Source organism: Monodon monoceros, unplaced genomic scaffold, assembly GCF_005190385.1.
Source record: "Monodon monoceros isolate NGI ecotype Baffin Bay Population unplaced genomic scaffold, NGI_Narwhal_1 Super_Scaffold_11, whole genome shotgun sequence".
Taxonomy (NCBI): Eukaryota; Metazoa; Chordata; class Mammalia; order Artiodactyla; family Monodontidae; genus Monodon; species Monodon monoceros.
Genome location: NW_021703767.1, coordinates 51,096,421 through 51,121,846, shown reverse-complemented (window position 1 = coordinate 51,121,846; position 25,426 = coordinate 51,096,421).

Here is a 25,426-nt window from a genome sequence, read left to right as displayed (position 1 = left end):
TATCTTTATATCCACCACTTACTGTAGATGTGTTTTCTTATCGTGACTATCTGCCATCCCTTCTTTCCAGCTGGCCTTTAACAAAAAGAACATATAGTCATGCTCATTTAATGCCCATATTATTTTTATAACTTTTTTTTTTTTAACTGTTGTGTAAAGCCTTAGGGGTGGGAAATAAGGTAAGCATGGGGCTAGGAGGATTCTTGGGCCCTGAAGTAATTTAAATTGACAACGATAAGTTTACCAATAAGTGAGACAAGTTTCCTTATTGGTCCTTATCATAAACAAGCTAAAGGAAAAACTGAGGTCAGTAGCTGGTCTTGAGCTATCACCCTGAGCATATAAAATATGAAAATGGTTTCTAGTATTTTCTTTTTTTCTTTTCTTCTTCTCTTGTATTTTTTCTTCAGTATATTTTTATTTGTGCTGTCTACTAAGGAGTACTGGACAATGAGAATAAAACAATTAATTAGCATGATCCCTTATATGAAAAATTCAGTGTACATTAACATAGGAACCCAAACTAATCTAAAGATTCAGTTAAGTTTACCCTAAAAAGACATTTGTGTTGAGGGCTGAAGGAGTTACCCAGATAGAAAGTAGGTTGAAGAGAGGTTACAATGAAATATTAATTAAAAGAAAAATAATGGGTGTGGAAAGATAATAATGTTCTTGGAGTAGAAAGAACCCTAAAGAGGAAGGTAAGGATGAACAAAATGTAGTGACTGAGGGACAAAATGGTGAGAATCTGATTGAGCTGGGAAGGATTTTGGATCATGTTCTAAGAGAATTCAGAAGTCTTTGAAATAATTTAAGCAAGGGAATAATATGAAATTTTCCAAAACCTTGTGTGGAGAGTAGTTGAAAGGAAACATAGCTGATGAAAGAAAATCATGATACTAGAAATGTGGTTAAGAATTCACCTGTCAGAGGAAAGAAAAAAAAAAAAAAAGAATTCACCTGTCAATTTGGTCATGCAAAGCACTTAGGTTGTTTTTGATAATGAGAAAAAATTTATGGTTGGGTAAGATTCGTGGCTTCCACATAAACTTGCTAGAAAGTTACAGTGAAATTCTGTCAAATTTTTCTTGAACAAACCATAAACAAAACAACCTGTTCTGTAAACTGTGGAGTCCCAGCACTTTGCCTTTTTGTTTCTCCCATCATCACTGATATGAAAGTTTCATATGGCCAATGAGACAAAATTCCAGAAACAGGACTCTTTTATCCTCATTGTCTTCAAAAGACAGTAAGAAATTCTCTCTCTCTTTCTGTCCCTGTCTGTTTGTCTCAGATAGACAGATGATAGATAGATAAATAGATAGATAGATAGATATGTAGATAGATAAAAATCTGCTACGTGGGGCTCAAGACTCAGGCAGCATTTTCAAGGGCACAGGATTTAGGCCTCACTCAATTCGTATATCCTGTTCATAAAAAGGAGGGAACATTTTTCTAAAATATGTTCACAATCCATATATAATAAGCACTTCTAATTTACCTTCTAATTTCTAGCACCCATTGTGATAATTAACAAACCCATTTGTATATTTATCATAGTAATTAATAAGGTGTCCTCTTATTTTCTAGATACGGCTTAACAGCACTTGTAGTGGCCTAGTAACTGTATCTGGGGTGAAACTTTGCAGGGATCACACGAGTTTGCCACCACTAGAGAGTTAATTCCTGATTAGGAGAACTGCCAACACCTGAGTGGTAGCCTTAATCAAAAAGTTACATTTTTCCTGCTTAAATATTTTAGGATAAAATACAGATGTTATATTAGATATACAGCAAAGAAAAAAAAAATACAAAAAATGATTGAACCTAAGCTAGAGTGGCGGCAGTGGAGATAGAGGGATATTGAGATTTGAACATAGAAATTCCTAAGAATTAAAGTAGAATAACCAACCTGGAGAAGTGAATAGTTGTGGGTAGTGGTGAAGAGAAGTTGATTGTAAAGCAAGACTGTGAGTTTAAGTGACTCACGAAAAGATATCTGACCTATTATTTAATTCTTTCTGAGGGTTCATTAGAAGGCCAATAATATAATTGATAAAATATATAGAGAGAAAGGAGATGAAGGTGGATCCTAACTTCTCCAAACTCACTAGTGGTCTTAATCCAAAATGCATTTGCTTCCAGGATGGTCAGACTGCCTATCAGAGCCACTTTCATCAATCTATTAAGAGGAATATATACAGATATTGAAATATGCTTTCAAAATCCTAAATATAAGTAAAATTTCCTGTATAGATATTGAGTTACAGGATTACCCTCCACTGGAGGATAATGTTACATTTTACTTCATCCTAATTTCCTTGACTGTTTTTCAAGTTAAATGCTTTGACTTGAAATGTTTTTTCTGCGTTCTTGTCAATGACCTCTTTATTTCTAAGTTGATTTATGTGGTTTAAGAAGGAAAATGGAAAGAAACTAAGATAGGTAAATAATATACGTCAATATGGGGTGCTATAAAGGTTTTATTGCCACTTGTTTGAGAGGTGCCCTCATAAAACAGTGTACCATTCCAAATGCACAGAAATAAATCTTTATAGCAGAGTACATGCAAAAACTATCAAGAAATAAAACATGCATGTGTATGTGTGTATACATGTGTATATTATATATACATTAGAAATTGGATGTAATCCTGCATTTTTACTTCTTTAAAGAAATTTTATTTGCTTTATGCTTAGATTTAATGTTTTGTTGTATGAAGGATATACATTTATTTCTCTTACATTTGACTCAAATTCTCCTTCATTAAAATAATTTTTCATATTAAGTCAATTTATATCATTTAATTCAGATATGATATATATTATACTTCAGACCTTTCCCAAAATGAATTTTGAAATGTATTAATAGTGATATTTAAAATTAAAATATTTGTATTTTAATACTCAAAATACTCAGTGATATTTTTCAAAGTTTTTTTGTTTGTTTTTGTATTCAAGATGACTAAACTTTCTTAAACTATGTGATTTGTGGTTACATACTGGCATAGGAAGCACAAGAGAGATTATCTTATGTGGCTGAATAAAGTTTTGTTGATTTTTACACATGTAAAAAAGCTGTAGAACTACAAGAAATTCCACTCATATCTCATCTTAGGTTGAACATTGACTATTGTAAAGCCACAGTGCTTAAATGTGGATGGAGCTTATGGGCTACAAATGATTCTTTTTAATGATCTGGAATTTGTGGCTCTGGCTCATGGGTCCTAGGGAAATGAGTATAAATTTTACACACATGAATAAAGCAGGAAATGTCATTGATTTGAAGTAAACCACAGCTAACCCTCCATAATCAATTATGAAAACACTGTATTTTGTTATTTTGAATATGTACTTTGTTGTTTCCTGGATGAGAGAAAATGAACAACTCTAAGATGAACAGTATCATTTGGCTTATAATAAGATTGCTGCTGCAAAGTTTTGAGGTTTGAATTTGGTTGATGGGATTAGAAAGAAAAGGGATTACTTTTTTTTTTTTTTAATTCAGAGTAGATGATATATGGCACTAGAATCCTGGACAGTTTCTAGTCTTTGAATGCCTGAAAGGCAGAGACCTTATTTTATTCATTTTTATTTTCCTAAGACCTAATAAGTAAGTGATTATTCAAGTTAAAACAATTCTATAGGTCTCTGTACTTTTAAAATGTATATCCGTACTTATAGTATTATCTTTTATTTCCTCTATCACTAAGGGAAAAAAAAGTTTCCCTCCCTTGATATGTACCTTTTTCTTTTCTGTTACATATTAATTCTCATTATTAATTATATTCTATGCTCTTTTTCTCTTTTACCACAAATACTAATCCTTTAGCTTTTTGTTTCCTTCTGATTTCTTCCAAACCATAGACCTGATAATCTCTTTAAATACAGCCAATATTTCATGGCCCATTGTGTGCCTTCTGGTATTCTATTATTATAGGACAAAAAAGATCATTTAAAAATTATTTCTCATGATTCTAAGTTGACTGATTGATTATTCTGCTTCATGTGGCATTGACTGGCTACTGAGATGACTGAAAAGTCCAAAATATCCTCTTTCTCTTAGCTGCCATGATGGTGCTAGCCATGACCTAGAAGTTCAGGTGGGGTTGTAGACCTTGGTTATCTTCCATGTGGGCCTCTCCAAACAGCTGCTTTGGCTTTATTTTAGCATTGATTCCAAGAATGTATGCTCAAGAAGAACTAGCCCCAATGTGCATGTGCTTATCAAGTCTGCATGAATCATATTTGGTAGTGTTTCATTGGCCAAAGTTAATCATATTCCAAATCCTCAACCAATGTGGAAGTATGAATACTGAGGGCGGTTCATTGGGGAACCCAAAATAAGAGTCTATCACAGTCTGGGATTTGTAGATAAAAGTTTTATCAAATACAGATTGATAGTTTCTTTAATAGTTTGAAATAGACAGCTGAGAAAAAATGATTTAAAAAAACATATAAATAGAAAGAATATATAAATAGAAAAAGTGATTTTTAAAAACATGTATAGAAAGACAATATCTCTTCTTTAATATCTTTATATATTAAAGATATAAAGATATTCTTTAATATCTTCTTCAGAGATATGTTATGAATCCTCTGTTCACTGTATGATTTGTAAGAGAAATACTGTTCAAATGCCAACATTTGAAGTCAAGGTATCTTAGACCAAATTCTTTCAGAAAAGAAAATAATGTTTACGCTTTAAGTATTAATGTATAAATTTAAGAAATGAGGGAAATAGAATGAACATTTTTGAGCATCTACTGTGCGCCATATACCTCACTAATGTCATATTATTTAATTATAGCATTTTTTGAGAAGAAAGTATTAATTTCCCAATTTTATCGAGAGAAAATTAAGACTCAGAAGAGTAAGCATCCTGTACTTCATAAGAATAGCAGATAATAGATAATAGACTCAGGATTTTGTCAGTATTCAAACTCCATGTTCTTGCTACTACACCGTATTGCCAGAAAGAAGAAATACATGTAGTTGAGCCTTTAAAAGAACGAGCATTTGAAATACAAGTAAACGTAATAAAATTCTAAGAGGAGTCCTGCATGCATCTGTCAAACCCACCACTGTCCTTTACTGGAAGCATGTTTGCTCAGGTTTGCTCTCAACTTTTTGACTTCCTATATAATCTCAGGTGACAATAGTACAGGTTCTAAAAAGACATGAGCTAATTTACAGTCAAACTCATTTTTGTTAGGACAGCTAAAGCACACGCGTTTTTCCTCTATGCCGTCTTAATTCTTAGTTATGTTTATTTACAGTCCGGTATTGCCAGATGTAGTATTTTACTGCTTAATGAAAGTTTTTAACTACTTGCTATAGTAAATTCAGACTAAGACCAAAAGTAAGATAAAATAAAATGAAGAAAGGGCAAAAGAATAACTCAAAGGAGTAATATCATAGAGATTCCAACTTATCTCCCTTATGGGGTTTCAGGGTTACAGACATTACCTTTCAATCAAACACACTAACTTCATTTCTGTCACATGACAATATCTCCCCATCTTATGTGTTTTACGTGGTTGAGAATAAGAAATATAAATGAATTCCAAAGTGTCTCATCTCTTCTAACCCTTAAAAGCAGCATTTAGTACTTCAAAGAAGAAATTAAACTCTTGATAAAGTAGTTATTCAAGATATTTAGTTTTTTTACTTTGATGAGGCCATACTTCATAGAAGAGACATCTTCAAACTAAAAGTTCCAGTAGTGAAATAACACCAGAACTTAGAATATAAATGGTTTTAAAGGCTTTATCAAGGAAATCCCAGATGATGTGGAACTAGTCTCAAATATGGTCTTCTGATCAGTTTCATTTGGCCACATTCCAGCTGATTAGGTAGAAATTCCACTGACCTGAGCAATGAAATTATTATCTATGAATAGGATTTTTAAACAAACAAAAAAATCAACTCTACTCAGATTTTGTTAATATGAAAACATTCTATTGATTAGTTGCCTAATTAAATATTATTCCATGCTGGTAGCATTTTTCTGAGTGAAAAGAAGAGGGTTCCATTCTTATAGTTTTGTTTTAATTCTCTCCTGAGACGCTATATTTTAAAGGGAAAGGAGAGAATGGAAAGGGAGTTGTTAAGCAGGAAAGAAATGTGATCTTAGTCACTCTCTGGATTTGTGTCCTGGCTGCATTAATGCACCCTAAGGTGATAAAATTTATTTGAACAGGGCTAGCTTTGTAGTGCTCTCTGCCGTCTAGATAAAATAACAGCAATGCTTTGACTATATAATCCTATGTTAGTAGTTCTAAACCTATAGTTAGTCTCTCCTTTTTTATTTTTCCCTTGGGAGAGAATAATAAATGAGTATGAGTACTAGAAATATAATATTAAATGGCCTTAAATATGACTGGCTGCAATATGTTTGGATATAGTAGTTGTAAATGTTAAGCTCAGTAAAATTTACTGGGAAAACCTATAGAAATGTATTAGAAGTAAATCAGAAAAACTTTGCACATTAATAAACATAAACTTAGTTTATTTACTGTGAAAAAGCATCTGGGAATGCTGAAAGAATAGGACAAGAAGGATAGGAAGAGGTAAAGCACTGAAAAGGATGTTTACCTCATCATATATACTAGAATCAACCTTCAACTTGTAGGCATGATTATCCTTAGATTTTCAACGTACTTACAAGAAGAGTTCTTTATTCTAGTCCCTAGTAATTTACACATGTCTAAGTGGCTATACATAGGATGTTTTATATCCACTAAACTGTGAGACTTCAAAAATCTTAAAGTTCTTTCAAAATAGAAAAAGAAGTATTTTTTTAATGTCAAAAGGTACTTGAAAGAGATTTGGAATGTCGAAATTTAGAAAAGAAGACGTCAGTTCTCTTTTTCCTTTTATAGACAATTTAATCCAATTAATCATTTTTCTATAAAAAAGCAAATCCCAGGTGCAGCAATGAGCTGCTGCAACCAGGAGCTTTCCTAAAACACATCTGGCAGTAAGAGGAGAGCTACAATGTGAAGAGATATACATAAGATGGCACTGTTAATTTTATTTCATCCATTATAAAAAAATTGAGCTATATGATTGCCAGTGAAGATATGTATACTCCATATCAAGTTTCTCCCCTGAGGGAAATTAATAAATGCAATAATGCTCTTGCTTTTACAAGGGTCCCAGGAGTACATTATGGGCACTTAGAGGCAATACTAAGTGGTTGAAAGCTAGATTTCTTTTTAAAGGGGGCTTCAGTGGACTCTGAGCCGTATGAGTTTTAAAACAAAATTAGAAAGGTTGTTAAACAATTTACTGCTGCTAATAGCAAATAATGGCACAATTTATTATACTATTTACCTATTATCTGGCATTGAATACCTCTGCCGACAAAGGAAGTGAGATATTTTTTAGAGTGGTCTTGAGGTATTAAAGGACCAATGTGTGCTTGAGGACCACATTGTTCCAAATTTTCTAATTCTGTATTTAATGTTTAGAAAGTGTATAGGTGGAACCATTCTGGTCCCTGGGAAAAGACACTGTGTTGAAAAAATATATGTGATAAAAATATAAGAAACATATATGTAGTATGCATTATATCCCATTGTCAATGAGAAGGAAATTTCTCTTTTGTATTTCCAAAGTAGAACTGAGCTGTATAGATCAAAATAAGGAATAAATAGAAAGGAGTCACCAAATGAAAGTATACCTTGTGTGTATAATTATTATTAATATTTGACCCCTGACATCTGAACTTTAACTTGTTCTTATTCTTGTGGCATATCCATCCTGGGATGTAATTAAATTCTATTGGGTATTGAATTTGGATCTGTCACGACAGAGACAGGACATCTTTCCTGTATACCTATGTACAAATTAATGTGAAAGCACATTAATAATACTAGTAAATATCGGATCTAATTCTTATTCTGTGAAGACCTATCCCAAATGATAAATATAGACAAACTTAATCAGAAAGTATTTTCTAAAGTAAGGATTTTCAATGGTTGCTAACTGGAATTGGTAGAATCAGATGAATGCCAACTAAAGCAAAAGATTTCCAACATTACACTAAATGCACTATTCAATGAGTGGAGTATAGATTGAGTTACATAAAATTATGTTTAAGTGTTTCTTTAAATTGCCCACCTGATATTAACGTCCTGTTTCTTTTAAATTGCACAGCATTTCAAAGCAAAACAAGAATGAAAGAATGAGAAACAAAGAAAGTTGAGTAGGTATGTCTATCTCTATATATCTATGCTAGATGCGTTCCATTGCTACATTTTAGTTCACTGTAAAACCCACGGAAAACATAAGGGATTCATCAAACCTTGCTCACATTCCATTCTGATGGTTCCTCTAGGCAGTCTGTTCTTCTGTTGAAAATGATAACTTCCTTATGTTTGGGTTGCCTGTAAAGAACAGGCTTGGAAAACAGACTCCTATAAATAATCTGTGGACTCAATAAAATCCATTTAACTTTATAAAGTATAAGAAAGTGAAAAAAATGACTCTCAGTGCCCAGATTTGGATTTCTAATAACATTCTCCAATAGAAGGAAATATTTGATTATTGGGCTGGGACAGATATTATGTAAGATGAGCCTGCAACATCTTATAGTGCCAGAAAATAGGGAAATGCTCAAACACACAATCACACACATACACACACACACACACACACACACACACACTGTGTCAAAGGATCATGGGAGCAAACTGAAAGGGCTTCCAATGACCAAGCTGGAACAATTTGAGCAACAAAATAAATAATGTAACATTGGATTATCACCCAAGGTATAAAATAAATATCCACGAGTCCATAATAATATAAATAAATCATTGAATAAATAAATGGGGAAGAATAGATACATCTTCTGTGCAGATTTCCCAATAATTTTGGTAGATATTTCCTATGCAAAAAGTGGAACGTAACTCCCCACTCTGTATGTGTGGGCTACACATCTTTCCAAAGAGTATAATATGGAAGAGGGAGAGGAATAACTATTCAGGGAAGAAACCTGAGGTGACTAAGGTCAACAATAACACTGGCAAATGATGCTGATAGAATATACCCTTGGTATGATAGGATGAGAATATCACTGTACCTCAGTAGTTTTTCCTCCCAATAACTCCAGTATAATCATGAGAAAAACATCAGACAAATACCAATTGAGGTATATTCTATAAAATATCTAAGACTCCTCAATATTGCCAAGGTCATTATAAACAAGGGAAGTTTTCACAGCCTAGAGGACCCTAAGAAGACATAATAATGACATGTATTATGTATTCTGTATGAGATCCTGGAACCAGAAAAGAGCATGAGGGTAAAACTAAGCAAATCTGAATAAAGAATGACTTTAGTTAATAACAGGGACTTCCCTGGTGGTGCAGTGGTTAAGAATCCGCCTGCCAATGCAGGGGACACGGGTTCGAGCCCGGTCTGGGAAGATCCCACATGCCGTGGAGCAACTAAGCCCGTGCGCCACAACTACTGAGCCTGTGCTCTAGAGCCTGCGAGCCACACTACTAAGCCTACATGCCACAACTACTGAAGCCTGTGTACCTAGAGCCGGTGCCCTGCAACAAGAGAAGCCACCGCAATAAGATGCCCACGCACTGCAACAAAAAGCAGCCCCTGCTCGCCACAACTAGAGAAAGCCCGTGTGCAGCAACGAACACCCAGCGCAGCCAAAAATAAATAAATATATTAAAATAATAATAATTTTAAAAATCAACTCGTTAGTTGTGACAAATGTACCATACTAATGTAAGATTTTAACAAGGAAAGTAAGTGAGGGGTAATGAAAATTGTCCTATCTTAATGACTTTTTTGTAAATCTAAAACTACTGTAAAAGTTATTAAAATTTTAAAGCACAAATTGAGGTTGTATCAGACTTAATTTGCTTGTTAATGAGGGATCCACAAGGTGGTAAGTTTGGTTCAAAGAGAAAGATGAAAGAATTTATAGTCACTGAAAGAAGTAAGTTTGAATAAGATTTATAAATTAGATTAAAACTGGTACATGTCCTTCAAAGCAATAGAAGTATAAATTTGGGGGATTATTTTTTCTATAAATTATTTGCATTTTTACTGAATGAAATTGGACAAGAATTGTTTGCATTGCTTTTCTACAAGTTAACATCTTTCTTTACAGAGTTGTTAAATACCCTAATCAGTAGAAAATGACAAGTCAAATAAGGGGACACACCTAGAGAGTTACATAAAGGATAGAAAGTGATCTCTTTGCCTATTTTTAAGTTTTGATAATTTTTCATTATAGTTTGTTTGACTTGGTTGCATACACAGAAATGATGTTATATAGCCAGTATCTTGCCTGTATCATTATGTCTTACAATGCAGTTTTTGAAAAGCACACAGAAATTATTTCACAGTTTTATTTTTTAATGGCATAAAACAATAAGCATTTATTTCTTGCTTATGCATCTGTGGGTTGGTTGGGTTTTAGCTTATTTAAGCTAGACTTGAGTGGGCTTATTGCCAGTCATGGATCAAATTTAAGTCAGTTCCATATGTCTTTTATTCCTGGATCACCAAAGTACCTAAAGCAGGTTTGTCTCATTGATGAGGTCAGATGGTCCTAGAGGATGAGCAGACAAGTCTTCTTAATGCCTATGCTCAGAACTGGCATCTATCATTTCTGCACATATTCCACAATGACAAAAGCAATGACCAAGCTCAAGTGGGTATAGGATATACCCTTCTCATGAAGATCAGAATTTGGGAGAAATAAACTTTAAATGAACAATAATCAAATGTACTATAATACTGTATTAGACCTTTGAGTGTAACACACAATTCCAATGGCAAAGGTTTTTTTTTTTTTTTTTTTGCGGTACGCGGGCCTCTCACTGCTGTGGCCTCTCCCGTTGCAGAGCACAGGCTCTGGATGCGCAGGCTCAGCGGCCATGGCTCACGGGCCCAGCTGCTCCGCGGCTTGTGGGATCCTCCCGGACCAGGGCACGAACCCATGTCCCCTGCATCGGCAGGCAGACTCTCAACCACTGCGCCACCAGGGAAGCCCATCCAATGGCAAAGTTTTTATTTCACAATTTTATTAGATTTTTTCTCCGGAGCATGAGTCCCCAGTTTTCTTTTTAAGCCTTTAAAACAAGGTGGTGTCATTCCAGAAACAAGAAAAGTGTATTCTACACATGAATTTCGTTTTTTAGTTTAGTTACTAAAATAAAGAAATGAGAACATTATTCATTAACACTGTTTTCCTTTAACCTTAACCTTGAAATAAAAATTGCTTCTCAAGAAAATATAAATTTTTCATGAAAATGTATTGTTTAGAAAACCCCAGCATTACCTGAGGAAGCATTGGTAGTTAGTAATAAGTTTGTGTAGAAGGATACTATGCATAATTCTGTAGAACACAGATAGTTATATGTAACAGTTTGGCTAATTATTCATTTCGTCACTTATGGGTGCACTTTAGTTTCTTGTGCAATTTTTATGCCTGTTAGGTGATAGTAGGATCAAATCTTAAACTCATTTGGAAAGATGCTGTGACTGAAAGGTCAGCTTTAAAATCCATGAAAACTTGGCAGTTCTAATAATAACTGGGGAAACAATTTGTAGATTACTGAATTTTACGAATTTTTTAACATGTAGAAGAAAACATGGTTAAAAGAATAAAGTGATTAAAGGAACCACATGGAATGACATAATTTTATTTTTTGGCAGGCATAATTTCCTTTCAGTTTTACAGTTCAAAATACATTAGTTATTGTCTGGAAAATTGAACGAACTGGAATAAACTAAGACCTATATCACTGCTGAGTTTTTCAAGTCGATCTTTGTAAAAGAATAAGACCAATAGCTCTATTATGATAAGTTTTGTAGATGTGGAAAAATGAAATGTATATTCTTATCTTAACAATAAAAAATAGACTATTGTTATCTTTTTCTATTTGCTAAGGAATTTACCAACTTGGAGAAATCATTCAACATTCCTATGTGCCTCTTAGTACCCAGTTTAGACTGGTAAATTTCTGGGTGCTCAAAACATATTCTCTGCTTATCTAATTAATAAATAGGTAAACATATAGCCATTAGGTCATAAGCTTCTCTCTTTAACTTGTTCATGCAACTCTGTACGATGGTCATTTAGAAAAAAATTCCCTTGGCTCTTACAGGGGAGATAGTATTTAAAGTTGTCTTTGCTGGTGTCATGTATAAGGAGAATCAATTTGGGGTACTGGCAGGTCAATATTAAAATGGAATTACTACCTACATATATGCAGTATATTTTTTTTTGTCATCTTAATTTTATTTGTTTAAATTGTGTTTTTCTCATAAATAATTCAAGGGAAAATTATTTGATTCTGAAATGGATAATTCAATTAATGATTGTCTCAGTATTTATGCATGTTAGACTCACAAGCCAATGCCAATCAGTTCTGAGAAACTACTAATTACCTCATTTTGACTATATTAAAGGACAGTGTCTGTTTGCTCTATAAGTATGAAAAATCAGCAATCCCCAGGTTTACTGATACAAATTATAATGATATATCTATTGCAAGGGGCTTTCTAATTATCTTCACATTAGGCAGGATATGCAGTTTTGGGGAGAACTATAATATCTTATATAATAAAAAATATAAATATATCCTCAAAGTAATTGCTCCTCTGGAATGGGGGAAAAGGTGGCTTCCTTTCAACCCATGTTCCAATCTGACAAACAAGTAGAGGTATTCATGCAACTGATGAAAATGCAAAGTAGTTGTTTAAATTGCAAAACATATTTTTTTCATTGTGAGCATGGTTAGGTTCAGTTTGACTGGTTCCTTGTGTTCAAAGCTGCTTTCATAAAATAATCATGGCTGTCTGCCTGTTCCAACACTATTCTTTCACTTCTAAGCTTGCATTTCATAGAGTATGCACACAAGACTGTCTGAAGTGGTTTTAAAACTCTAGTTCTGCATGCTTTGTATAGTCCAATATAAAAATCCTGATATTCCTCCCTGAAAGTAATGATTTCCAGGTTTCTTTATTTTGAGTTTGGTATTTGGAAATCACTACGTTAATATCTATTTCTTGATGTTCTTTCCCTTAAACTTCTGACCTTCCAACCCTGCAACTAAAATATTGAGTCTGGAATCTAACAACCTCATAGGTATGTTGGGCATTTCATAGAATAACAAGGTACCTGACACCTGATAGAGTTCAAAATTATTTCTTGAATTCGATTGAGATGTAGAATTTGAAAGAGCTGAAGTTCAAAAATAAAACTGAAGTCTTGTTTAAAGCATGGATTATCTTTCTAAATGCAAGCAGGTAGTAAATTTTTGCTTGAATTCCTCTGATACAAAGAACTTGTTCTTTTTGATTAGTCTTTCATTGGACTAGAATATACAGTCTCTAATTTTTGGAGACATCCTCTGATCTTCCATAGAGTGGCTTGTTCAATAGCATGGAGTCATGACCTGTTAATCAGACGCTTTCTTCTCACCTTGGTTGAGCACCCACTCCCCACATCCTCCCTGTTTTCTCCTTTGGAAATTTCAGGGAAATGGAATAACGTTTTCTTATTTAGGGAACAAGCATTGAACATTTACTATATAACAGGGAGGCATCATGCTTCTACCAGAATAATAGGATAAAGTAAGTCATTAAACTCAAGCTTGCAAAATATAGGTGAAACAAATAACTAAATTGATTTTTTAGTTTGGCACAAGGTTGAAAGTGCCATGATAAGGGTTACCATATAATCCAATAAATAAACTATGTAGATAAACCCAACTCTGGTTCACAGAAGGCTTTGAGAGGGTAGATGTTTAAGCAGAGTCTTTAAGGACCAGAACTGGTTGCAAATTGAAGGAAGGGGAATTAAGTTTTAAGACGTAACAGGGGCATGGGCAAACCCACAGATCTGTAAAGAGCATGGCTCATTATGGGGCATGGAATTAACTCTGAATAGCTGGTTTAAAGTAATTAAGGAGGAAGAGAACTGCGGGAGAAGAGGCTGAAAAAGAGGGTTGAGAAGGGATCCTGAAGGATCTATATATTATGCTGGATAAACAAAAAGTAGTAATTGAACAGTTTTAAAGATAATCCTGGTAATAACTGATGAGGGCCAGAAAAAAAGGTAGCAACAGTTAGGTTCAACAAACAAACATACAAAGAAAAACAGAGATAATCTAGAAAATATTTAGCAAATACAATGAGGAAGACCTGAAAAATGATTCAAATCTGAATAAACAAAGATAGGAGCCTAAATTAGCAAACTTCTTGACTTCTAGCTTGAGTGACATGGGGAATGGTGTTGTAATTCTCTATGTAAGGAAGGCAAGAAGAGGAAATAAACCATGAGTGGTATTAAGGGTGAGTTCAGTTTGGTACATTTCCATTTGAGAGCCTGCTAGGTCATCTAATTCATAAGGAAGGGATTGTATTTAGAGGAGCTTAAACAAATACATAATATGAAACCAAAGGAGTCTTTTGAACTGAAGAGTTATGTGATGAAATTTCTGATATAGGATGAAAAAGTTAGCATAAATAGTGTAGGATTATCATCAGAAAGTCTCATTGCTCCGAGGCAATGCATTATTGAAAATACAGGAGAAAGTTAAAACATATATGTAGCTAGAGCTCAGGTCTTCTTTATCAAATTCTGCGTGTTCTCCCAGTACTGACTCCAGTCAGGCAGGTTCTCTTTCTTTTATTATTGTCATTGTATCCCGAGCACACTTTGCTGTTCTGTTTAGAATGCTCTCTTCTTCCTTATACTTTATGCAGATTTTATTTATTTATGAGCTCACTCAGGTCTTATCATAACTATGATAGCTCATTATTTATTTACATTGTCATGTAATGGCTTTACGTATTTAAATATCATTTTACCAACTAAGATTTTAAGCAAAAGGGACTTTCTTAAATATCTTTGTGTCCTCTTTAATGACTTCATAGGTATAAACGTCTAGTAAGTCCCAGTAAATACTTGCTGATTAAAAGAAATATTGGGCTGTTTGCCTAGAAATAAAACTTAATAATAAACTTAAAATAAACTTAAGATAAAAACGTAATAAATATAGAGGAAGGAGATCTCTCCCAAAATGAACAACTTTATCTCACAAATTTGATTATAACTTGGGAGTACATGCAAATCTTTATGAAAGGATGCAAGGTACTTTGCTAATCATTTAGAAAATTGTTGCTTGACTTTAAATTGTTTTCTATAGACATGAGAGAATCAATGCAGCTCCCAGAGAGGCTGACAAGGTAGTAATAAATGAGAACAAGAATACACAGGACACCTCAGGTATTTTTTGTATTCCAAAAGATACTCTCCTTCAAGAGTAGCACTAGAGGAGATATGCAAAATGGAAGGTCCAGTGACATGCTCCTGAGAAGAGTGATTGTCCACCTTTTATAAATATGTCTCATTTCACTCAGTATTTTATGAGTCAGGCTAGGAAGGGAGATACAGTTTCCTTTCTTTACCTGAGAAGATGAATCTTGCTGTGTTTTGCCCAAAGTCACAAACCATTGGAAAAAATCTCAAAAGTGCTGTTGTCTCCAATAAATGACATATTTGTGCTTCAAATGGAGGTATATATAGTAATACAAGAATAAAAAGCATACCTGTTGTAATTAAATAATCCAAATGATTAGCAACACCAAAAAAACTGGCTTCTTTTTAAAAATAAATGTGTTTCTAAAGCTAGAATCATTTTTGCCTAGATTGTGCCTGAAGAGCATTTTTCATAATCCAAATTATGAAGTACTAAAAACTAAGAGAATATAATGGAAATGCAGACAGACCTTTAAAGTAAATGGTACAGTTTTCAAGACTATGTCACTAGTTAAAGAGTTAAAGAGTAACTAAAGGTCTCTTAAAATGTGTGAATATATTGATAATCAATATTTAATAATTTATACATGTGAATACTAAACTGGAAGACATAACTAGAGTAAAATGATTGAAAAATCAGATGAACTTGGATTTTAATACACAGTGCAAATAACTAGTCATATATGATATTTTACGTTGCTGGTTTCTTTTATTATAATTATTGTTTCTTGTATCATCCTAAAGCAAAACATATGCATTTACTCTTTCAGTACTTTTCTTTGAATCAGCCATAACCATAACAGATTGGAAGGATTACACAAACCTGTTAAAGAGAAGACAGAATTACCTAAGGGGGAAAGTATTTTCCAAAATGTTATTTGAACAAAAGTATAATGAAAACCAATGATAGATGTAATTGTTAATTTTTTATCACATAGAAACTTTATCTTTGACACTGCATTTCCTTTGGACTCAATAAATAAATAATCAAAACATAATGAAGCAATAAGAAAGTAGTCATTTCTTAAAAGACCACATTTTAAGATATTTATATCTGCTATAGATTTAATGTGTAATCAGAGAAAACCATGATGATTATAAATGGTGATTAGATTATATTGAATGAAAAAATCAGCAATGAAGGTTTGTGGAAGATCAGATTTTATTAGCAGTGATTTCCATATGAACTGAGATATGACAGGATTATTACATGAAGCTTGCTTTTTAAAATCTTCATTTCACATGATTTTACTGATGATCTAATTTATATCCCAATTAGTCAATTTTTCAAATACCGTAAGTTAAGACATGCCAGGAGAGTCCATTTTATATACCCATCCCTCATACACTCTTAATTTTATTCCATTTAACATTTACCAATTTGTTCTGAATTTGTTTAGCAAGTTAGAGATCTTCTAAGATATCAAAATGCTGTGGTAGCATCAAAACAATGGAAAATTTTTAAGTGGTCAAAAGATAATGTGGAAGGGTAAAGTGTTCTCCATAAGGAAGAGTAGGCTATGATGCTAAACACTTTTGTAAACATAAACTATTCAACATCATAACAATATATGTTTATAATAACTTCTTTAGTGAGAAAATGTTTGCAAAGTAAACAATGAAACACTTTATGTTTCTTAATTACCATAGGCAGAGTCCATCATTCTTAAAAAATGTTTTGTTATTGATAAATGTTGGTTGGGAATCTTAATATTTGTTTTGGGTAGATTATAATTTGGGGAGGATAAATTTTTTTTAAATTCTAAATTGTCTTTTATGTCTGGTTCAATGTTTCATAAAAGTATTTGGTGATGGTTGCTGAGATTAAAAGAAATATATTAGAGTACTTCTAAATTCACTCAAATTAACTCACACTGAAATTATCAAAGATATTTATAGAATTAATTAATATTTATAAATATTATTTTCATATGATAATTGCAGTGAGGGATACAAGTAGTTGGGATCTTAATGCTCCAGTTTCAGATATGACAGTTATATAAATATTATATAGTACATTTTTGGGGATTAGGACAGGCTATCTCAAAATATGACACAATGGCATATTGATTATTTTGATTTGAGGTTGTTTGAGAAGCAGCCAATGCAAGAAAGAAACTGACTGTACTTTCCCCCTGAAAGCAGGAAATAAATCTGCCATGTGAAAGGTGCCCTCCCTGCATCTGGAGGTGGAAAGACACCCTACTTGGCAGAGATAGGGAATTCAGGGCCAAGAAGCCTACATAAACAAATCTTGTTACTACTTTAACTTACCACCCCAAGCCCAAACTCTGTTTAGATTCTTCACTGATTAAGCACCCAAAGCCTAAGTTTCTTTGTCCTGTCAATTCCTCAGAAATTTATTGTTTGTCTAAAAAGTATGAAAGCTGTCAGCTTTGGCCACTTTTTAGGTCCCATTTCTATGTGTCTGCCCTGTACATGAATTAAATGTGTTTTTCTCCTGTTAATCTGTCCTGTGTCAATTTTATTATTACTCCAGCCACAAGAACTCAAGACTGGTAGAGGGAAATACTTCCCACTCCATGACAATATAGTTTGGAGCTGTCTCTAAAATGTCAGAGAAAATTTGGATATTAGGAATAAAGAGAACATATTTGACAGGGATACTAGTAAAAGGAAGGCAATGCGATTTTAAAAATGCACACACAACAAAGGAATGGAAAGATATATTTGGCTAACAGTGAGCATAAAATGTGTCTGGAACAGATCATTCATGTAGGAGATCCATCAGAAGTAAGGTGGTTTGTGGCCAGATTATTGTGATCCATGAAGGCTAAAAATTGTGTATCTTTGACTTTATCCAGAAGGGTTTGGGAGCCATGGAAAGTGAGGTCTAATGTAGGTTGGTATATCTGGTGGTTAGCACAATATTGTTTACTTTGCGAGAACAGTTTAAAAGGTATAAGAGAAGCTAAGGAATTAAGGACAATGTGGTATAAGTGCCTGATATTAAGCTTTTGATTTCGGAAGCATCAATTTCAAAGATATACATATCCTAATAAACGTATTGCCAACTGTATGACACAGCTACAAACAAAACAACCAGAGGAGAAATCAGGCCATCCCCCACCCATAAAGTTTCCTCTTTATGTAAGCCCTGGGTAACCTAGATAACTGACTGCTTGAGTAACCTGGCAACTCTCTTCTCATGCTCTAATTCCCATGTTTATACTTTGAAATAGCCAATAAGAGTGAATCTGAAACCCTAGACACCCCACCCTCAACCCTAATAAAAGCAGAGCTCCAGATCTGAGGGAAGTGTCTGTAGCTATTCCCCAGGAGTAACACGGACTAGGCCAGGGGAGTGCCTCAGGCATTCCTAGTATCATTATCAAAAGGCTGGGACCTACAGGACATGTAGGCTGTGATTAGGTAAGTGCAATCATTGTATTCTACTGCTTCCAAAGTTTAGAAATGAAATGCAAGAGAAGGTAGTTAGAGGCACAATGACAGCAAGGCAAATGTTGTGACTGCTTACATTAACATTTTAATTTAGGGGTATGACCCCTAAACTATCCTTTTAATGATCAAAAGGAAATAAACAATGTCAGGTGCAGATTGGTTCACTCTATCATTTAATATCTAAGGAAGATAAACTCAAACCCAATACCATGTGTTGTATAAAATACAAGGTAATTTCTCCAATTTATGTTCTCATGTCACCTCTGGCAGAGTTCCTGCTTCCATTGGTTAAGTGTATGGAGATCTCATTATCTTGCAACTGCTGCTTCTATTCCTGGACCTTTTCTTGCTTACAAAAGACAAAGTGCTTATTTATGGCCTTTGTGCACTTAGAACACTGTCAACCCATTTTGAAAGCTATGGCTTGCGGCAATACAAATACCTTAAATTTGAATATTTCATATCCCAACTTTTAAAAAGACAAAATTTGGTCTCCTGTCTCTTCATACTTCTCCATCATCTGCCCCACTACTTTTTTCTCTTCTTCCTATATTATGATAATTCCTATATTATCAGATGAAAAACAAACCAAAAAGAGAACATGAATAAATTCCCAACATTTTCTGTTTAAACAGGCGAAACTTAAGCCTTCTTGTAGTTTTGGTGTCTCCTATGAAGTTCTAGTCTTTGATCTGAAGCCTATCTACGTTTTCATACACAAATACGTTTGTTTTATAAACAAAGATAATTCTTTCTAAGAGGAATCTGATACCAGGGCAAATATCAACTACCAAATTCCTAGAATGATTCTCTTTACCCCTAATTTTAGCCAGCCCTTGATGTTAAATTATTATCCTCTCTCTTGGATTTTCAAGTGTCAGATCTCACAAACAGAGGCATTCAGTTGGTCAAGTGATCCCTAATTCCCTTGTCCTCAAAGCAATTCTTACTTTTCACATTTAAGTGCAATTATTTGTTTAAATGTTTTATGCCCTACCAGACTGAAAACCACTTAAGTTCAGGAATCCAGTAATATTCAGCCATTAATGTAATGAGCATCAAAGGATCAACAGTTCAATGAATGGGTACACAAAGCATATCATGAAAGGGAAGGAAAGGCAGGAGTGATGTCGAGGCCCCATAACCATCCTCTCTTTAGAAAGTGGATTTAATGTGCCTTTCTCTTTCTGTATATTACATGTCATGTATTATAGGAAGTGATTTACATAAATCCCTGCCTCCTCTCTTAAATCTGAGTAATTTTACAACTTCCCTGATTCAGCAGTTTCATCCCTCTCTCTGGCTCTTAATATTCTGTTAAAACTCTAAGCAGTCTCCCGCTCTTCCCTTATTTGATTCCCTAATTTGTAATTGGTCTTTTAAGATATAGATTGTAATATGGTGTTGTAATACACGCAGCAGGATTTTGGAGAAAAAGGACACCACGATTAGAAGCAGGTAGGTAATGTGAATTCAACTCGACACTCTTGAAAAAGAGAAAGAAAAAAGAATGTGTATATAGTGTCATAGACCCTGTGTGACTCTTCATTAAGTGAATTTATGCCCCAGTGAATGATGAGATGGATCTCTGGTTCTCCTACTTTATCAGTTGTCCTAGTCACCTTCCACCTCCCTGATAGCAGCGTTTCTCCAAATTAAGTGTAATTATGTTGGTAATCTAATATTTAAGAAAAGCTCTTTTCTCTAGGGCATGTAACCAGTGAATCACAGGGTACAGAGCAGATGGACGTTTATTATATTGGTTGTTAAAAGTTTGTATTTATTATGCATGAAGTGTTGAATAATTTAAAATGGATTTTAGATAAGTACGTAGATATAAGGCAACTATCACATGGAATTGCCAAATAAAGAAACAGTAATTAGATACAACAATAAGGAAAAAACTGCCTGTGTTGGTATCAGACATGGCTTTCCTGAAGGATTTTCAAGTATGATTCAAACTAAACACAATTTTTTGCTCTGTGTACTGAATTTCTCACAGAATGTCTAGGATAAGTATACTCTTCAGTGTAACACTTTATATTCCTCAAAGCTTTTCTAAAGTCAATCACTTTGTAGCCCTATGATAAAATATAGTTATATATATCGTGTGTGTGCCCACATAGGGATGGAGATGGATTTAATAACTATTTTTAACTTTTTAAAACAAAAACCATTGTGAGTCAAAATCCCAAACATCTAAAACAAAAAATAGCTAGAGCAAGATTATCTTCCTACGTGTGTGTGTGTTTCCCCAATAGTGATTCGATATCCATGCCTGTGAAGCACACTGACTTAGGGAATGCTTCTGATTTTGGTGGCAAAATGTGAGAGAGGGGAGGGATTACTGAATTCTATTAAAAATAAAACCATGTTTTAAAGGAACACCAAGCTGTTTGAAGTGTAATAGATCTGAAACCTACAACTGTTTATGAAGAGAAAGGAAGCAGTAGCTAGGTACAGCAGCTACCTCATTACCTTACTCTAGCCTGCTATAATATAATTATAGGGCAAGTGGTGTTTTTAGTGAGTTAAGTAAATTTTAAGAGTGCCTGAAAGTACTTAGCACATGTTTGATGTCCAATAATGAAAAAACGAGGTGGTTTAAATGGAAGATAAGGATAATGGACAGCTAGACAGAGTTTGAATTTGCCTGGAGGTTATGGAAAGGAAGAAAGGCTTCATCCTTCTTTATTGATAGCACCACTGTTCTGTCTCAGACATGATGTTAGTTTAATTTTAATGCACTGTCAAATCTTAACATTGAAATTGAAAACTGAATTTGTCATGTTTCCCATAAGATATCATTATTCCTGGATATTGCCCTTCTCCTGTCTCACTGGTATGATCCTTCTCTAGTTGCCCAAAGCTTAAAACTAAAACCTCTTATTCTCCTTGTCCTCGTCCTTATCGACATCTAAGTTATTAGTAAGTCCCCAAAATTCTATGTCCCTTTTAAAATTTGGCCTGCCTTTTCCATGTCCTAAATAACTGCCAATCTTAGTTAAATTCCAAAGTAATATGTGTAGATTTTTCTGTTCACTTATAGTACAGAGACTTTCCATAGATTTCCCTCCAATTCATTTCTCAACTTATACTTGATGTACTATTCTCACCTAGTATTTTTCATGTTGCTCTGCTCTTTAAAACTTACAATGAATCTTAATTATTTTATGTCAGATTTTCTTTCAAGATCCTTTTAAGTGTGAGCTTACCATCCTAATCTTCCATCTCTACTATGTGTGGAGTTACTTGTCACAGGTCAGCTTCCTAACCTGCAATATAACATGTGCAGCACCCCAAATTTACCTTTAGGCAAATGAACTTGAGGAAAAATTCATGGAATAGACCCCTCAAAATTTTATTATATTGAGAAAGAGTGAAAAAGAGAATGTTTACTATAACCATGCCCTTCACAATTTTTTTTAGAAATAAGCAATATTAGTTTTTACTTTCCTAACCTAAAAACGTTACTCATTTTATTCAAACTTAACATTATTTCCAAAATGTTTCAATATTAAAATTTTAGAAGTTTCAAGCTATTTATAACCAGCTATATATTGATCACTGTTATGTGCCAGGTATTTTACCAGTAATTTTTTTAAACATGGGCAATGCAGACAGAAAAGCTTATGTTCTAGAACAAGACAAAAGTAGGTAAGCAAATAATCAAGATCATTTCAATAGAAATAGGTCCTAAGAGAGAGTAAAAGCGAGGCTTAGAATAAAGGGCAATAACGGTGGAGGAAAAGAAGTGAAAGTCTTCAATAGAGTAGTCTAATTCCTCCTAATTAGAGGAGACTGAGCTAGTATCTGACTATTCAAAAGGATCCAACCTTGTGACTATCTGAGGAAAGTCCATACCTGACAAAGACAGTAAACACAAATACCGTGATGTGAAGTTGGAGACACAGGGCATAAGCCTTATAAGGAATGTGTAAGTTGTTTATATTGTAGTCCAGGTTAAGTACAAAATTATTAGAGATTTTGAATAAGAAAATGATCATTCTAGTTTCTATGTAAATAAAAAATTATGAAAGACATCATTTCAAGCTTGACTTTCATGAATGTGTTATTCTACCTCACTGGCCTTCTCTCTGTTTCTGAACATGATATAGAGATAAAAAGGAATTCCAGGGCAGAGTCTTGAGTCATAGCAATATTTAGAATTTGACCATAAGCAAGAAGGAAAAAAAAATGGGGTATGAGGAGAACTTTGAGATAGGAAGAAAATCAGAGTATTATGTTGTTATGGTAACCATGATCGAAAAATGGCTCAAGAAAATAGCAAGTGGTCAACTATGTCTTATGCTGCTTAGAGGTGGGATTAGTTACAAGTCAAAAATGAGCATTGGATATTACAACATGAAAGTCTCTGATGACTGTGACAAAGAGCAGTTTCATTGAATTGGAGAAGATGAAGTGGGAAGGTGAGAAAGCTGAGACATTGACTGCATACAGCTTGATTGGATGTTTTGCTCATGAGGGGATGAAACAATTTTCAAAGTAAGAATATGGTCAAGAGAGATCTTTTTAGTTCATTAGCTTATAAATATACAAGACCTAAAAATAAAATATATTGTATGCTGGTGGGCATGACTCCAAAGACTGAAAACTCGATGATACAGAAAAGAAACAGTGTCATCACCATAACCAAGATATTGAGTGTTCTAGAGGAACTGGAATACATAAATTAAATAAATGAAAATTTGGAGCAAAGGCACAGTAGCAAAGGAAAAATTTTTTAGGTTCAGATGTGGGTTGTTAACTGATTTGATTGTGAGAAGAGAAGAACTTTCTTCAATTCCCTTTTTTTTTTTTAAATGAAATGAAAGGCAAAATCTTTAGCTGAGAGAATTGACAGAGGATTGAGAAATGATTTGGTAAGGAATAGGTAGTTTGAAATAGCCTTCTCAGCGGTTGGGAAGGAAAGCCCACTAGGCAAATATATATGTGAGCTGCTGACAGTGTTGAGTGCTCATACAAGAGTCAAAATTATGAATTTCAAGTGAGACCAGTGAGCACTGTTGTGTCATTTTTTAAAGAAATATTGACCTACAAATGGGGATGTGTAGAGAGTTGAGATTTAAGACCTAGATAACAGAAGAGAGTTATTTTTCTTGAAATATGGTGTCCTGATGAATATAAAATATTCCCAGTTCCAGAACCCCACATTGGCTGTACTTTGCATTTCAGTTCCAGTGGTCTTCCTCATATAGATGCACTTTTAACTCAAACAAACATCATCTAAAAAGGGATCTGATAAATTCCACACGTAATTATTTAGGTAAGTCATTCAAAACATTTATGAACCAAGAAACAATTTAAAGAAGCAAAAATTCTTTCAGAAGACCCCAATATTAAAAAGGCTTCATTCACTATAAAATTATTTTATTTCTAAGTTTTAGTAATTCAATTTCATATGAATTAATATGACTTTATATAAAATTTTATATGCATTTATATTCAATGCATACTTTAATCACCAATATAAACAACATATAATCAAAGTCTAATAAAGTTTGTCTTGTCATACTTGTAATGTTACATATTAAATGGTTAGCATATAGAATAATATGTAAGTATATAAGGGTTGTCCTTATATATACTACAGCTTCCACCCCTATCAGATGAACAAGCTACTACATTATTATACATGATTCCATCACATCAAGACAACAAAAAGAAATAAACAAAACAGAAAGAAACATGTTTTTTAATGTGTAGTTTTGTCAAAGATAACGTTTTTTTCCACTAGATTTTTTAAATTGTATTTTAGAAAATTTGAAATAGAACATATTTCTGAAACTACTGTTTCCAAATATAATGAATTTTGTAGTCTAAGTAAGAATTATGGTCTTATGTGGAATATACCATACTATGACATTACCTTAGATAGTTTTCTAATATCGCTGTCTTGAAGTTTTGCTTATCTTGATCATTCCCAAAGCTGCAATTTTTTCTTCCCGTTCAGACCGTTGAAATTAGAATATTACTACCTTCCTATTGGTAAATAGGAGTTGTATTACAACTCTAGTTTTTTAGAGATCAGTACTACTGTTTGAGCTGTGATGTCATCTCTGTATTTTTATATTTTGAATGACTTATTTTGAACTTTGTTTTAGCACCGTGTATAAAGAAGTGTTTATATTAAGGGGATGTGCTCTGTTGGTATGCATTTAGACCCAGCCATGAATATCCTTTTTAATATAAACATTTGATAATCCTCATCCTTACTGTATTTGATTAGCAGGCTCTCTGGTACGTCTAACTATAAATCTGCATTCAACACATTCTAGATCAGACTTGAGTTTAATTACTTTATGACAAGGGTTGGGTAATATTTTAGTGGTGATGAACCAAACATCAGAGTCCTTATACGATTAATTTTGTTTCTTTAACTTTATATTTAAATGTTTGCCTAAAATTACAGGCTTTTGAGGAAGTTAGTAATATTAGGTCACCTTGTCAGATATGCTTGGATATCCCAATTGAAGATTGATCTGAAATATATTGAAAGCTTTCTCACTCAGGACTATTTTCAATGATCAGTCAATAGCTTGTCAATGCCAAATCAATGAGACTGTTACATGCAAAATCTAGAAGGCTGAATATTTCCTCTTGGAAGACAGTGGTTAATGGATTCCTGATCTCTCTCTCTCTCTCTCTCTCTCTCTCTCTCTCTCTCTCTCTCTCT